Below are 17,519 nucleotides of genomic sequence, written 5' to 3'. Positions count from 1 at the left end.
TGCCCATATAACAACTCAAAGGGTGAAAAACCTGTAGATCCCTGCAGTACAAATAACAGATGGGTCAAATACTTGTCCCACTCCCTTTTGAACTGGTCTGCAAATGTCAGTAGCATAGTCTTCAATGTAGAGTTTAACCTCTCCACAAGACCATTAGTCTGGGGATGGTAAGGGTGGTTTTTAGATGTTTCACCCCACAAGGCTTCAAAGACAAGTCAGCAGGTTTGACATGAAGTTGGCACCTCAGTCAGTATTTCCCATGGAAAACCTACTCTGCTGAAGATTCCTATCAAAGCATTTGCCACCGTCTCTGCCTCAATAGACAACAGCGCCACCATCTCAGGATATCTGGTAGCATAGTTTACTACCACCAAGATGTATTTCTTCCCTGTAGAACTTGGACTACTCAGGGGTCCCACAATATCCAAGGCCGCTCTCTGAAATAGCTCTTTGATAACAGGCAAAGGCATTAATGGACATTTAGCCTTGTCCCATGTTTTACCAACTTTTTGGCACTGTTCACAAGTCCTACAATATCCTACCACATCCCTTGTAATCCCAGGCCAATAGAAATTTTGCATAATATGTCTCTTAGTATGTCTTATTCCCATATGACCTGAGAAAGGAATGTCATGTGCTATGGTTAAGACTGGCAGATAGTAAGCTCTAGGTGCTACCAACTACATTATCACTTCATCTTCTAGCCCACCTCCAGGAGCCCATTCTCTATACAACAAACCTTTGTTTGAGTATACAGACTTCTCTCTTCCTTAAGCCTCATGTGCCTCCTTAGCCGCCTCCCTCAAGCTTTGTAACATAGGATCTGTAAGTTGAGCCTTTCTCAACTCTACCTTCATGACCTTCCTCAGCCTCCCTTCTGCAGAAAGTCTAGTCACTGTGTTCAAGGGAATATCAGTACCTGTACCCACCAGCAGCTCTGGCTCACATTCAGACTTGCTGCTATCAGATAGCAACTTCTCTGAAACAGCCACTACACCAGGCCCAATTTCAGGTATAAGATCTCTTGCCCAGACTACTGGGCCTACATGCCTTTCTCCAAGCCTGACTGCATGTCACTGCATGTACACAAGGTACTGCATCATCAAAGTCATTCCCTATCAGGACATCTGCAGGGATATCCTTGAACATACATACTTGCTTGGGTCTAGGACTATTCACTGAAAGCACTTTTTACTGAAAGTCAAATGACCGTGCATAAATCACTGAAAGCTCAATTCACTGATAACACAATTCACTGAAACACATTTCACTGAAAGGTATATATGGCTTTTTCCCCACTGTAGGGTGACCCTGGAGTTATTATATATAGTAAGGGGGTGAGGGACACTGCCCCCCACACAGTTTGTATATGTATTATGTTCAGAAAAGAGTAATTTATTGGAATTGCAAGTATCCATGTATATTGTTCAAAATATTTAAATTAGGTGGGGGCTACTCCCCCACACCCTGCAATGTGGGGGGCAGAGTGCTCCACACCCCCCTTACTATATATACTAACTCCAGGGTCGCACCACAGTGGGGGTAAGGCCATATATAACTTTCAGTGAAATGTGTTTCAGTGAATTGTGTTTTCAGTGAATTGAGCTTTCAGTGAATTGTGCACAGTCAAATCTTTTTCAGTGAAATGTGCTTTCAGTGAAAAGTCATAGACCCACTTGCTTACTTCCTCTTCCACCCTCCCAGTCAAGATGAACCCTAGTGAAAGGTATTTGGAATGGGGTGCCTCCCAACACTCTGACTGGAGTGGGCTGCCCAAGCAAGTACTGCTCTTCTCTAACCACTGCAGGCCTCACACTGGTTATATTAGGAGCTGTGTCCCTCTTACCAGTCACCTGTTTACCATCCACTAAGACTGCATATAAATTTTTATGATAATTTGGCACCCCAATTGTTTCTAAACAACTTACCACTGGCAGTTTGTCATCATTATTAGCTGATTCTGTCTCACCTTCTGGTTCTCACCTTGCCTCAATGGATATTAGACTGCTATGTGTCTCCTATGGTTACACTTGAAATTTCTAATCCCTAACAGTACACTTGGATTTGTAGTTTCCCTCATTACTGTTGGAGTGGTTTAAACTGCCACCCATGGGTTCCCTTATGTCCAAGTGCAGCAGTGGGTATCCCTATTGTATGTAGTGGTGCTCTGCTTGCTAAGTAGCGATACACTTTTCTCCCCAACTCCTTCGCAGAGTTGCACTCACTTTGCTAACCAGACTCTCATGTCATCAGGCAAAGGACTGAGGGCTTGTTCCCTCACCAAAAGGTCTTTCAGTCCTTCAAAAGTGGTGATCTGACACCCACTCATCCATCTAGGAAAGTAAGTATTTAAGTCAGCAATATAATAACGGACACTTTCATCTGCCTTGCATCTATGTTCCCAAAGCTTTCTCCTATAGGATTCAGGTGTAAGTCTGAAACAGTCAAGCAAGAACATTTCAGTTTTCATAATTCAAACAATCAGACAGTGCAGTGGTGCAGCGGTAGTCCTATTGCCTCACAGCAGCAGGTTCCCTGGTTTGATTCTTGGCTGGAGTGCCTTCTGTTCAGAGTCTCCATGTCCTCTCTGCATTGGTGTGGGTTTTCTCCGGGTATTCTGGTTTCCTCACATGTTACAAAGACATGTGTCTGGAGCTCTTCTCCCTGGGCCTCCGCTGAAAATTTGCTTTGTTCCATGTCAGAGTTTCCCGGTAACTAAATGTTAAATAAATAAATCTACATAATTTAACTTTGCTACAGCCTATACAGCTTTAACACGGAGTAAAGGAGTCAGGAGCAAAACCCAGAGCTCACGGTCAACATCATATTGTCTACATACTCTCTCAAAAACATGAATAAAACTATAAAAGTTATCCCCATCCCTGTACTGAGGAAAAAGTTTAGTGATCTTTTCAGCTTCCAGAGTCCAGTTATTCCCTTCTCCATTACCTCCATGACCCTCTTGAAGGGTAAGAAGCTCCACTTCATGCTGGTGCTGTCTCTCATTCTCCTCATGCCATCTCTCATTTTCCTTGGTTTCTAAACGTCTGACGTCCAGTTCATATTGGCACTGCTTCTCCCTTTCCTCAGCCTCCCATTACTGCATTCTCTCTTTGGCCTCTAGGTGTAGTCTCTCTAACTCCAGACAGATTCTCGGGTCCTCTGAAGAGAATGTGAACTGTCCCATCTCAGCATGCTGCACATCGCCAACACCAAATTGGATATCCTATGAACAGCTGGTCTGAACTGTGGCTGCAACCAAGACTGAAATCATTCTTCCTTGGTTAGGTTGCCATGCACCAATCTTTTGGCTTCACACTCCTTAGCCAACTGGATTTTTGTCAGCTTGCTAAATCTTCTGCTGACATCCATGCCTGCTATCCCTGACTATTTATCTAAAAAATAAATAAAACAGTGGTGGATTGAAATTCTGAATGTTTACCTTGTGGTTGTCAAGAGTACACACTTTAATGACAACTACCACAGACTACTAAAATCCAATTAAAAATCCCACATTGCTGGCACCAATTAATGTGATGTCTGGCTTTATCCCACCGGATCACCAATTAGATAACTTTTTAGTTACTGACTATTCTGGGTCAGTAGCTAAGGAGCTTCAATCCTCAATGCTGACTCCAGTATGAGACTGTCATTAAAACAAAAGTAATATTTAAAAAATTTCCCCTAAGAGCACAAAAGGGACACACTGTATTTTCCTGGGGCTGGAATATATACCTCTATCCTCCCAAATGTATTTTCTTATTGCACACTTCAGAGCAAAGCATCCCAGTTTAAGACCACTGATACACTCACACTCAAAATCTCACATATCCAAACACTGCTGAGAAAGCCTGACACAGATTTCCAGCTGTGTTTCTTTCCCAAAATAAATACAAAAACACTACCACCAATCAGAGAGTCTTCATGCCCTTCAAAAGTAATGTCCAATTATGAAAATTACTTATCAAAATAAATGATAGCTATAAGAAGAACAGCCAGTTCCTCGGGGTGACCTGGGGACTATCAAACAGGTAGAAACACTCTCTAATCTCTAAAGAAAAACAATGATTTCCAGCCACAATGTAAAATAATGAAAACAAAAATAATAATAAGCAAAAAATGATTACAAAATTGAAAATCAATAACGCTCAATAAACATTAGAATTCAGTCACCAGAAATGTAAATCAAACTGCAGGATAAGACTCCATTATTCAAGAAAAATGCTATCTTAATAACTCTACTTTCATGACCTAACTGAAGAGTGCTGTCCCTAATCTGCTCTAAGATATAATATCAATGCCAAGGCAAGCTTATAGTGTTCTTGGTGAGTTCTCTTTCTTGATGTTCACTGACTGATCAGTATTTGACAAACTACACAGCTTCATAGTCTCAGCTGTCTAATTTCAAAATAGAACAGTCAGCTGTAAAAAAAGATTTTTTTTTCTGTCATTCAGCTGTTTAAATCATCTCCTACCAACAAGGAACATTCCAATGACATCACTCACTGCTCAGCTGATTTTCCATAGTTTGTACTTTAGAATGTCCTTCTCAAACATGCACAGTTGGGACTCAGATTTTATAAATATCCCTTTGGTATTCACTACACCGAGAATGTGATAAATGATTTGCAAACTTTTTTCGACGATTGTGGGTGTACATTGATGTCGAAATTGATTAAATATAACGAAGTACAGCTTAAAAAATTAGTCGATGAAGTGAATGAATGTCAGAGTGGTATTGTTAGGGACTTGTTGTTTGAAGATTATGAAAGTTTATATATGAAGATTTTAAAGAGAGTGGAAGTGAAGATAGAGAAAGTGTATTTGAGAAAACAAGGTAAATTGACCAGAGATAGAGAACAATATAAAAAAGGTACTAGTTACCCACTTCCATTTCAGAAATACAAGAAAAACCAAGAAAAAAATAGATATAAGGTTACAAATGGTCATTATAAAGAAGTAGGAAGAAACAGGAAGGTAGAAATTCAGGAAAGGTTTGAAACAAGAAATAGTCATCTGGACGAATTAGATACATTTCATGAGGACATTGATGCTTTTTTAGGACCACGAAGGTCGGAAAGGCTAGCAAACAAGCAACGAAACCCCTCGGACCCTGGACCACAGGGTTATACAGAGGAGAGAGAGGGGAGAGAAATTGTATGGAGAACCAGAGGGAGGAGAGGGAGATAGAAGAAATATACATTGAAGAAAATGGTATAACACAGACATATAAAGGATTTAAAATACATAATTACACGAATCTGAAAGTGGAAAAACAACACTTTGATTTATTTTCAAAGGGGTTTAAATTTGTTAGAACAACATGTGGAGATCTAGCCAATATTTTATTGGAGTTAAAAATATTTTTACGAAAATTAAATTTGAAATTAATCTGTAAACAGAGACAAACTGGGAATATACCATTAAGTGAACTTTCAGATTGTGGTCAAGGTCCCAGCAGAAGTAGTATCTACAACCCTCCATTACACCCTTTGTTAGGGACTTTTGAGGCTATAGTAACTAACGACATTTATGATACTTTTGAAAAATCAAAAAGGTTGCACAAAAATATGAATTTAAATGAAAAAGAAACAACATTGATGGAAAATTTAAGAAAGGATATAAATTTGAGGTTTATGCAACCTGACAAAGGTGGTGGAATGGTCATTTTTAGCCAAGAAGCTTATATTAACATTCTAACAGAATTATTGATGGATGAAAAGACCTACACTACAGTATCGTATAATGAGATTCAAATTGCCTACGGCAGAATTGACAGTTGGTTAGAAGAATATCTGATAGATACTAGAATTGAGAAGGAAACATATAACTTTTTAAAGCAGACATATCCTTATATACCACACATCTTCGCAATACCCAAGATACATAAGAACATTTTCAAACCTCCCTTTCGTCCCATAGTGTCAGCAAAAAGATCAAAAACTCAACCATTGGCAGTCTATATTGACCACCAATTGAAAGAAATTGTGAAAAATCAAACACATTTGGTACAAGACTCATGGGATTTTTTAGGTAAAATTACTAACAATCTTTGGTCAGAAACAATAAAGTTAGTAACAATAGATGTCAAAGATTTGTTTACCTGTATCCCTAGAAATGAAGGGTTTGAATATTTTGAGAATAGTGTGTACAAATATTATAATACAACAGATGATAATAAAAAATTATTAATAGAGTTGACAGAAATGGTTCTCGATAACAATTTTATCACCTTTCAAGGGGAATATTATAAACAAGTCACCGGAGTAGCCATGCGGGCAGCATGTGCCCCCATATATGCTAATATGGTTCTTCTTGGATGGGAGGAAGAATGTATTTTTCAAAGCCCATATATGAAAAATATAAAAATATATCTCAGATTTTTAGATGATATTTTTTTATTATGGGAAGAAGATACCCCAGATGACTTAAAAGACTTTATGTCTTATATAAATCAAACCACCACCTTCTTGTCCTTCACTCATGAGATTAAACAGCAAAATATAAACTATTTGGATATCACCTTAAGTAAGACAACTAGTGGTTTTAAGTCCAACATTTTTCGTAAGGAAACGTGGTGTAACAGTTATTTGCAATTCAACAGCCAACACCCCTTACATCAGAAGAAAAGTATAGTTAAGGGTCAGGCTGTAAGGATTGCAAGAATGACTTCACAAAAACAGGACTTAGAGAAAGAATTTTCTTTTTTATTGGAAAAATTTACAGAAAGGGGGTATCCAACACAATTTGTAGGTGATATTTTGACAGAAGTATATCAGGGTTGGGGTATTAAATTTAAACCATTATTAGGTGAAAAATTTACGCCCAACGATAAGAATTTTGATGAAAATATTGATTACAAAAGTGCGTGCATGGTTGAATATAACGGCTTCTCAGATTACTTTACTGAGATTATAAAAAATAATTGGAGTATTTTTAAAACCAATAAAGACATCTATGAAGTGGTTGGAAAAAAAACAAACTTTACATATAAAACAGCAAAAAATTTTAAAAGAATCTTCGAAGCCGGGATAAAAAATATTGACCAAAAGAAAGGTACCACAAAATGTGGTAGATGTAGGCAGTGTGCATACATTAATCCATCAGTGGAAATTATACTAAAGAACAGTTTAAAAAGCAAGATAGCATTCTGCAAAGGTAACTGTAGGAGCAGGATGTTGGTGTATTTGGCTACTTGTTCTAAATGTTTCTCGTTTTACGTGGGTAAGACAGAGAGGACTCTCAGAGAGAGAATTTACGAACATACCCACGATATTAAAAGGAGAAAGGAGACAAGTGCCCTGTTTAAACATTCTTTAGAATGTGAAAGTTTTACAGATTTTAAGTTTGGAATTTTGGAAACTATTACAATGGACTCTAGGGGGGGCAATATTAAAAATGTTTTGTTGCAGAAGGAAATTAGATGGCAATTACTGTTAAGATCAAATACCCCTCCAGGGCTGAATGAATATATAAGTATTAAACCCATATTAATAGATAAAGCCTCAAGGATTTAAAAGTTATACTAATATATAAGTATAAATATATGCACGAGTTAGCATATAACTTTAAGAAGAGGTATATATAATATACATTTTTTTAAAATAAATATGGCTTCATGGGTTTTTTAAAAAAGTTGGTCCAGCTTAAATCTGGTATATAATAATTGATTCCACCACACACAGCCTTGCATCAGTGTTCATGGACAAACAATATATAAATCAATTTAACATTATAAGTGAACACAGGATTTTTGTAAATTATGCACTTTTGTTTATGTCACAGTTATAACATAGTTCACTTTTAACAGTGTTATGTTTTAGGTAAGATTTACCCTGTTTCAAACAATGATAATTTGAATAGCATTTTGATACATTCGAAATTTTTGATTAACATTTCTATTTAATGTATATAGTAACAATTTTTATACTTAATGACAAAATACCCTTTTTTTAAACTATAACATAAATAGAAAAGAAAATTAATTAAAATATTATGAGAATGCTTAATACACTTATTACATGTGTTATTAAGAACGATGGATTTTTTAACGAATTTTTTAATGAATAGTTTTGTAAGTTATTGCATGAATTATATATTGCAGTATTTTATAATATATATGAAAGTTTAAAGTATGATTTGATTGCAAGTTTATTTTTTCAAAACAAGTTCCTATATACAATTTTCACAATTTTTGCAAATTTAGTTAGTAAGTCAATTATCTAAGCATATTTAATTATGTATTTACTTATGTATTTATTTATATATTTATTTATTCATATATTTATATAATTATATTTTACATATGGAAACAAGGATAGTGTGCAATAAATTTAATTTGTGCATTAATTTGCTTTGTATAGGAAAGAAAGAAAAAATTCAATAGCAGAATGCACAGTATTTTGAAAAGCAAGCACTTTAAAGATTTTTGTTTACATACATTTCCTGTTCATTGTGTTACGACCATATAAGGAAGAAATTCATTTATGGTGTATTTGGTCAATAATTGTTCCAATTACAGGTTCAATTAATTAATCAATTTTATCAATTACCTTGTAAATTGTTTTAAAGCAGTAATATAAAAATGAGAGGCACTGTGTATTCATTATTCTGATGAAGTCTGCCTGCAGCAGACGATAGCGCTGAATCTACTGAATTTTATTTTTGTTATTAAAGAAGATTGTGGTCTGATCACGCGGAGTTTTACTTTCATGGTTTATTGGACTTTTTATATTTTTTGAGTACAGTTAGAACTGTGTCAAAGCAGTGACAGATTCTTTAAACATTTTAAAACTCATTTACATTTTCACAGTTAGGCATGCTGGCATACGATATAAGTTATTCTAAGAATATGCACAAATTTCCTGCCAGATATGCTAACACAGATGACAGTGGTTTTAGTTTCTTCACAACATATATATTTATTCAGCCACCACACTCACAGATAATTCATAGGATTTCCAATCCACCTAATTGCGTATCTTTGAGGTAGTTGTAAGAAATGGAGAATTAGGAAATCCCCAAATAGGCAGAGGCAGTAAATGTAGAGTCTGTAAACAAACTATCCCAGTTGGGAAGACAGCCTGCATAGTTCAAATATCTTAAACTGAGCTGTGGTATAAGATGTATACCAACAATTGTTATCCTACAGTTAACATCTCTAAGTCATCCTCTGAGGACCTGAATTTTGATGCCTTAAATTGTTTAAATTATTAAAGAGTCACTTAAGTCTGAAATAACTTATTTTTTTAATTTTATATACCCATATTAAAACAATGGCAATCAATACAACTGTGAAATAGCAAATTAATGACCCTTACAAAAAACAAAGGTATAAAGATATTCTTACTTTGTGATCTTGTCATTAGAGATCCAGTTTCTAAATGAATCCGGTGATGGATCTAATGCATCACTATGGTGCATAAAGTTTATATTTAGAATTATAAGAATTTCTGTTTTTGGGGCATTATACAGGTTTAATCAGTTTATGACAATGTAACATGGAAAGAAGAGAGAGAAGTCTGTTTATCTGTTTGCCAAAGATTTAATTGTTTAATAGCTAGAGATGATATATATTTTTTGCTTGTTAAATTGTTTTTCTTTTCTTGGTGATAAATAAAAACTATCATGATGAGTTACAAAATATTAATTATTTATAACATACATCATATTTTCTAATTTTAAGTAGGTCATTTTTTTCTCTGCCTCAGTCTTTCTCTCTCCTGCTTCCCAGTTGTGATTTAGTCTTAAAATGCTTGTTTCATTAGTGCAATGCTGATTAAATTGTAGTATATGTTTTCTGTCATGAAACCATGGAGCTGAACAATAGGAGAGTTAGCAAACCCGCATTTTGACTAAAAGTTGTGGAGGCTGTTTCATTGGTATTCAAAAACATTATTACCATTTCAATTATCATCCTCCTAAATCACACCACATCTGTCTAACAGTACTCCATGCCTGCAGCTAAGGAGTGGTTATACCTCCCTCATATTCTATGCACTGCAGAATTATAGTCTATCAATTAATTTACATAGACACCTGCAATCATTGCTGCAAGAAATGGTTTATTCTTTGTTTCCTGACTGCCACTGTATAAGGCAAAAATTTAATGCAGATGAAAATATCTTGGCTTCAACGAGTGTTATAATTCTGCATTTTTAAAGAGATGTAAATTAGCATGGTCATTTCATTTCATTCTTTTTCTGGTCTTAAAGCCATCTTTAAGTGACCATATTCTTGATGCATAAGCAGAAAAAAGGATATTCAATTATTGTTTAAGTGATTAATTTCATCACATACATAAAATCGTATATTTACCTCCACGGGCCTCCACTGAAAATGGACATACATCCAGTTGGACTAGCCCAGTCAACAAATGTAAAATAAATAAAAATAAAAATAAAATAAATTTAATACAATGGCACAAGACAAAAAAGAATGAAAAGTGTTACTTACCAGATTTGTTGTGCAGAACAGTAGCTATTTCACACCTAGATAAAATACAGAAAAAGTGTTGGTAACAAAAATATGGCATTCAGGCAATTCTCTTTATCCTCGCAGCTGAGAGCTGAGTTCATTTATATTATAAAATCATAATAACTTTATAAAGATTATGCTAGCAACCTTATAATATATTGCCATAGTGTCATCACAATTGTTAATTGTTCAGTGATACTAAAGTAAGTGTGTGTGTGTGTGAGTGTGTGTGTGAGTGTGTGTGAGTGTGAGTGTGTGTGAGTGTGTGTGAGTGTGTGTGTGAGTGTGTGTGTGTCTGTGTGTGTGAGTGTGTGTGTGTGTGTGTGTGTGTGTGTGTGTGTGTGAGTGTGTGTGTGTGTGTGTGTGTGTGTGTGTGTGTGTGTGTGTGTGTGTGTATATATATATATATATATATATATATATATATTTAAAATTGTGACATTTTCTCTTTCTTTTGGATGCATGGCTACAATACACAACATGGAATGATTAATTTCCATATTCAAATAAATTAGAAACAGACTTTCATTCCCTACCCTTAGGAAAGGACTGAAGGCCTACTTCTTTAAACAAATAAAATGTACATCATCCATTCATATAAACACTTGATCAAATTACATTTGCTGGAAATTATTTAACTTTGCTGTGATTCCCAATCAAGAATAGAAATATTTTCAACCATAATATGCCCAAACTATTTTCAATTAATTACAGTACTATTGTTATATGTATTACATATAATATTGGCTATTGTTCCTCTCAATTTTATGTACTCGTATTTCTTTGAATGTATTTCTCTTTATTTTTCTTTGTTTTATATATAAATGCACACTTAGCTGAGCCTGAAAATGGTCTATTTGAATCAGTCTTCTACCCTAGTTATAAAATATATTAATAAATACATAAATACATGTCTTTAGCTAATTATAATTTTCTGAGAATTTTCTGTCATAGGTTGCCTTAAGACACACTGGGTAGAGTACTAATCCTGTTTTCCTACATATAAAAAAATATGGAAAATATGTAATGCCTATACATTTTTCATGCTAAACAAAAGCTAAGGCTGAAATGGGAGTTAAGCAAAAGTGTCACATAATTTTCATTGCATTCTGACCACAAATTGAGAAAAATATAAATTATTGACATATGTTTCAGTCTGTTACATGGAGACTGCAGTGTGAAATTAAGTTTGCAGATAAGGATCCTTATATAACATGTATTGACTGCAGAAAAGTTTGAAAATATGAATAAGGGTACTAGGTACATTGAGAATCCAATGTTATTAAGAAGGAATACTTTTTGCATGAAGTGGGGTAAAAATGAAACAGCAGTTTTGACCAGTTTGGGAACATATTTTACTTAATCAGTTTTATCTAATGCTTTTGAGTATGCCTCTTTAGTTTTAAGATGGGTTTAATTATTAATAAGCTAAAACAACTGTGATATATTTTGACTTTGCTAAATGAAACTAGATAGCACAGTCATTTTGTAAATATTTAGTTGGAGATCAACACAAAATATAATCCATTTTAATAAGAGGCACTTCATGGTTATGGACAACTTATCACTTAACAAAAAAGCCACAAAACAATAACCTCAAGCAAAAACAATGTACATAGAAATATTGTGATGAGACTACCAAAAACATATTTATTCTTACAGTAATACAATCTTATAACCTTGTTGGATTAATTTAGATCTGGCATAACGTCCTCACTGTACTAGTTATTTCAGTGCTAGTAGCTGTATCTTGTTACTTTTGTAGATGACAAAATCCAGTTATGTCAATTTGTTTGCAAATTTAATATTTCAAACAAACCACAACATCAAGTTTGTTTGAAGAAGTTGTATTATATTCAGCTGACTTTTAATTTTATGCTATGTGATATTATCAAGCTAGGAAATATTTTCAAATAAGGATGATGCTCAGTGTCTGTATATGGCTGTTAAAAGAAAGTAAGGAACAGATATGCTAAGATAGCATACAGATGTGTTCAGTAGAGTTCTATAAAAATGAAACCTTAAAAATATTCATATACTAGGTATGAAGAACCTAAGAGTATAACAAATCCATTGGTAAAAGAATGCAGCCCTATCATTATTTTAAGTAGAGGAAATGCTCATATAAAAACATTGTAAAATCCACAATGCAAAAATGAAGTAGAGACTCAAGGGACTGCTCTTTTTACTATATGACTATGTACAACAATTTCTTACACTGCTCTGAAGTCAGCAGTAAGACTACTTACTGATGAAAACTAGCTTTTTCCATGACTGCTGATAGAATATTCGCTGTCTGTAAGATCTTTTTATCGGAGAACATCTGTAATGTTCAATTTAGTTCTTACCTCTGTAATACTGACCGCAAGCAATCCAATTTATATGCAAATCAATAGATGCTACAATAGCAAGTTTGTGTTACAAATTCCATGCAAATATACTACATTTTCTAAGTTGGTGGTAAAGAAGTTTGTGTATGACATTAAAATAAGTAAAGAAAAATGAAACAAACTATTTAAAAAAATACTTTCTCAATGTCATGAAAACATGCCAACATATAAGTATATAATCTTCTTGTGTTCAGTTGTTGTTCTACAGAAGCTGTCAAAATCATAAACATAAAATAATCAATGTCATTCATTGTATTCCCCCATTAAAAATTTTATATAACAAAATGCAGCAGAGAAGAGAACACAAACACTGTTAAACACAATAACAGTAAGACAGGCTGAGACACTATGACACAGAGGTTATTAATTTCAAACACTTAAAAAATGTATTTCAACAGACCATCTGCAAGTGGTACAAGATGCACTTGATTTTGATGCATCCTAGAAATGGCTTGCTATACTATACAACTAGTGCAATTAAGAATCTCTGCAACCTTGAATGCATGACAAATTTTTCCTTACAGTGCAGTTGTAGACAAAAAGTAAGCAGAACCCTGACCAAGTAGGTTCATTCAACAAATTATTGTCAGGTGATGGTACAGATGTGCACTTTATAAAATATTTACTTTACAGTTCAGACTAGGAACTTGTTGTCATGGCATGGTTCTGAGTTTTGGAATAAGTAAGGTGTGACCCTTTTAGCATGGGATTTCGTGGAACATGTTTGATTTGGTTTTCAGATATTTTAGGGCAGTGGTTTCAAAGCCATGTCCTTGCTCCATTTATATGAACAGTAGTTACTGGTACAGTCCCATAATGTGATTATCATTTGAAGCTGGTGCAGCTAGCAGCTATGAGAATGCAATATACTAATGTGTATAGTATGACACATTCTGTACTCAATATAAAGCTCTAGCATGATGGGCACAGTCATATTTTCCAAAAAAACTGAACAGTATATGGAAGAACTCAAGTGTATATGAGGTCATGCATTAGGAAAGTGCAGCTTGCATTGTTTGGACACAGACACTGTCTCACTCACAGGTGATTATCCCTACAAATCTGCAAATAAGTCTACTGGCGATACATACTGTACAAATATCAGATCCATATATGTTCTAAACATATTCATTAAAATGTAAAGAAAGCAATGCATACAAAAGAAATGTATTGCGTTCAAGTATTTTATTCTGGAAATCAGAGCAAAATAAATAAGTAAATAAATAAATACAGAAATAAATAAGTAAATAAATGAGTGAGTGAGTAACTGAATAAATAAATACACATTTAAGGTAAAATATCCACCCCAAAGTCTAACTTCTTTATGCAAGCTGTTACCAAATGTGTTTCTGCAAAGATGTGACTCCTCCATAATCCATATTTCTACTTGGAACTAGAACATTTTGGATTGATAACTACAGAGGTATATATTATAGCAATAACCCACGCCTGGGTGTGGGTAATGCTAAATTTACCCACGGTTGGCGTGGTTTGGTCCCGGCCGAGGACCAAACAAAGCCAGCCGTGGGTAAATTTAGCATTACCCACCAGAAGTGGTTATTGCTATTATATGACATTATTTAAGAAAAGAAACTGTTACTTTTCTTAAATAATGGCATAGTATAATGCCTGTTTACTGCCCTTCCGCAGATGTCTTGGCATCCGCGGCAGTTCTGATGTACTGCGCGCCTGCGCAGTACATCAGAGTTGAGCAAAAGCGGAGAAAGCAAGATCTCCGTTGCTTTTATGTCTCGCTATGTTAAATGAGTTTAACATGGCGAGACAGTTAAAATAAACGGACATCTCCGTTGCTTATTTTAAAACTGTCTCGCTATGTTAAACTCATTTAACATAGCGAGACATAAAAGCAACGGAGATCTTGCTTTCTCCGTTGCTTTTAACACTGCCTCGCTATGTTAAATGGGTTTAACATGGCGAGACAGCTTTAAAATAAGCAATGGAGATCTCCGTTGCTTATTTTAAAACTGTCTCGCTATGTTAAACCCATTTAATAGCGAGACAATGTTAAAGCGAGTTATACTAATGGAAAAAAGTCCGGGCGACCGGACCTTTTTCCATTAGTATAACTCGATTTACAACGGGCACGCTGGCCAATCAGCGTGCACGTTTTGGGGGGATCATGGTATAATAAGTTATTATTTTTTGTTACTGTGAGAAGGGGGCAAGGGCAGCTAAACAATTAGCTGCTGGCCAATCCTACTTCCTTGTCATGTTGTGTCTTCAAGGACAGGAGAACTGCCAGCACTTTCAATACTAGTTGAATGCGATAATTTCTTTGTGAGTTTTTGGAGACAGAAAGTAGCGATTTGGGTTTTGTGGCCAAAGAGTCAATGACATTGTCACATGATTTTGATTTAAGTCATTTATTTTCTCTGATGTTGTTGAACAACAACAACAACTTTCTCTGATGTTGTTTTCACATGATTTGGATGTAAGTCATTTACTTCCTCTGTTGCTGTTGCCACACGATTTTGATTTGTCACTTACTTCCACTGACGTGCTGAGGAGCATCAGGCAAATGAACGTGTAAATTTGTCATGAAGCAGCTACCTCTGAAACTATGCATTTCAGGTAGTGTCCTTGTCAGCTGTGCCAATCATGACTGCACTCCATGATCCTAGGTGTTTTCCAGCACATGTTCTCACACCCTGCTACCTGAAAGAGGTGAGCAAGCATTGCTTCAATGTTTCTTTTCACTCATCTTTTTCTCCTCCAGCACCTAGGCTGCAATTTAATCTCTAGTCATGAGTCTCAGTCAGGTCTTCAGTTAGCAGTCTTCTGTTTGTGCATTAGAGTTGATTTATCCATTTCAGCAACTGCAGTACTCATCTCAAGGTTGCAGGGACCCAGACGCTATTCCTGCAAGCTGTATGCATAAAAAAAAGCAAGTTCTCATCGCGATGTAAGTTCACTCCGACACTTACACACACACACATGCACACACGCACACACGCACACACACACACATACACACATGCTAACACGCATGCACACGCATATGCACACATGCACACACTCAATGACATCCCCCTGCCAAACACACACAAGAACATGCACACAAACACATTCAAAGCCACCTCCCTCGAAAAGCATAGCTGGCTCAACCAGTGTTCTGTGCAAGATGTACAAACCAGTGCCCTACCCCTCATCTCTTCAAGTGGAGAGTAAAAGAAAAAAAAGCATTTCACTGTAATTAGCAATCAGCTTATTACAGCTACATACAGATCCATGACCACCCCCCAGCTCTTCTTTTGAAGATTTAACAAAAAAACACACTTTAATAAGTCCAGTCAGGTTTGACCACTAATGCATTACTGGCCTTAAAAAGCTTGTATTGTATTAAAGAATGATCTGGACTATCTGATCATACTTTCCACACTCACTCCACCCTAGCTATGCTACTGCTTCCCCCATGCACATAGACACACATACACACACACATTCACCTTCCCATATCTGTCTGGGGTAATAGGAAGGCAGAACTTATACTGAAAATTCAAGCAGACACAGGAAAGCATTCAATCTGTACATAGAAGGCACAACAACCTCAAAAGATATGTTGTGTGGGGTTGGCAATGCTAACCTCTGCATCATGAGTGGAATGAATGTGCTGAAAAAAATTGAGAAAAGAAAATTTAGAGCAGAAGCTTGAAACTGGAAACAGTCTGACACAGTTGGATCAAGTTAACTTACTAGAGTTTAATATTTTCTGCACTTGCTCTGGTTTCTGGTACCAGCACAGGGTTCTGGTGGAGCTAGCTAAACTTCTGGAGGCAGGTGCGCATGCATCTGTGTGTGTGTGCATGTGTGTACATGTGTGCGTGTGTGTCTGTGTCTGTATGCGTGTGTGTGTGTGTGTGTGTGTGTGTGTGTGTGTGTGTGTGTGTGTGTGTGTGTGCATGTGTGCATGTGTGTCTGTGTCTGTATGCGTGTGTGTGTGTGTGTGCATGTGTGTGTGTGTGTGTGTGTGTGTGTGTGTGTGTGTGTGTGTGTGTGTGTATGTGTGTGCGTGTCCGCATGTGCGAGTGTGTGTGTGTGTGTGTGTGTGTGTGTGTGTGTGTGTGTGTGTGTGTATGTGTGTGTGTGTATGTGTGTGCATGCGTGTCCGCATGTGCGCATGTGTGTGTGTGTGTGTGTATGTGTGTGCGTGTGTGTGTGTGTGTGTGTGTGTGTGTGTGTGTGTGTGTGTGTGTGTGTGTGTGTGTGTGTGTGTGTCTTTGTATGTACATGTAAGTGTCTGTGTGTCTCTAAAGATATCTATAAATTCTCCTTGGCAGGTTTTATTATTGCACTGTATTTGTCACAGTAGGAAATGAGAGTGGCTTATACATATTTTCAGAATATGAGTATTTAGTTTATTTCCACAGCTATAAACTTGACAAGATGTAAAACTCATCTATACATATTTACAAATATAGCAGTCAGCAGCTATCTACTTGAAAGACCCATCATGTATAATGAATACTCCTGAAAATTATACTCATGCATTAAATTTATTTACAGACAAGTGGCTTTGAGGTCTGTAACCATGCTTTTGTTCTTAGATTTAGATTATGCCTAATTTTAATATCCAGTTTAGCTTCACATCAAGATACACAACAGAATAAGACCCAGCTGTCATGAGCAGTTCCC

General features: G+C 35.9%; 1 protein-coding gene across 1 annotated transcript in view; it reads right to left on the bottom strand.

Moving 5' to 3' along the window:
- PTPRD (protein tyrosine phosphatase receptor type D) overlaps nt 1–17,519 on the bottom strand; it is a 6,523,893-nt gene that overhangs the window by 5,798,376 nt on the left and 707,998 nt on the right. Inside the window, exon 4 of the mRNA XM_044061085.1 lies at nt 10,456–10,490. The gene's annotated coding sequence lies outside the window, so the exon portion shown is untranslated. The remainder of the gene's footprint in view (nt 1–10,455; nt 10,491–17,519) is intronic.

This window comes from Protopterus annectens, chromosome 2.part0, assembly GCF_019279795.1.
Source record: "Protopterus annectens isolate FY-2018-M chromosome 2.part0, PAN1.0, whole genome shotgun sequence".
In the NCBI taxonomy this organism is placed as follows: Eukaryota; Metazoa; Chordata; order Ceratodontiformes; family Protopteridae; genus Protopterus; species Protopterus annectens.
This window is presented reverse-complemented; position numbering and strand designations above follow the sequence as displayed.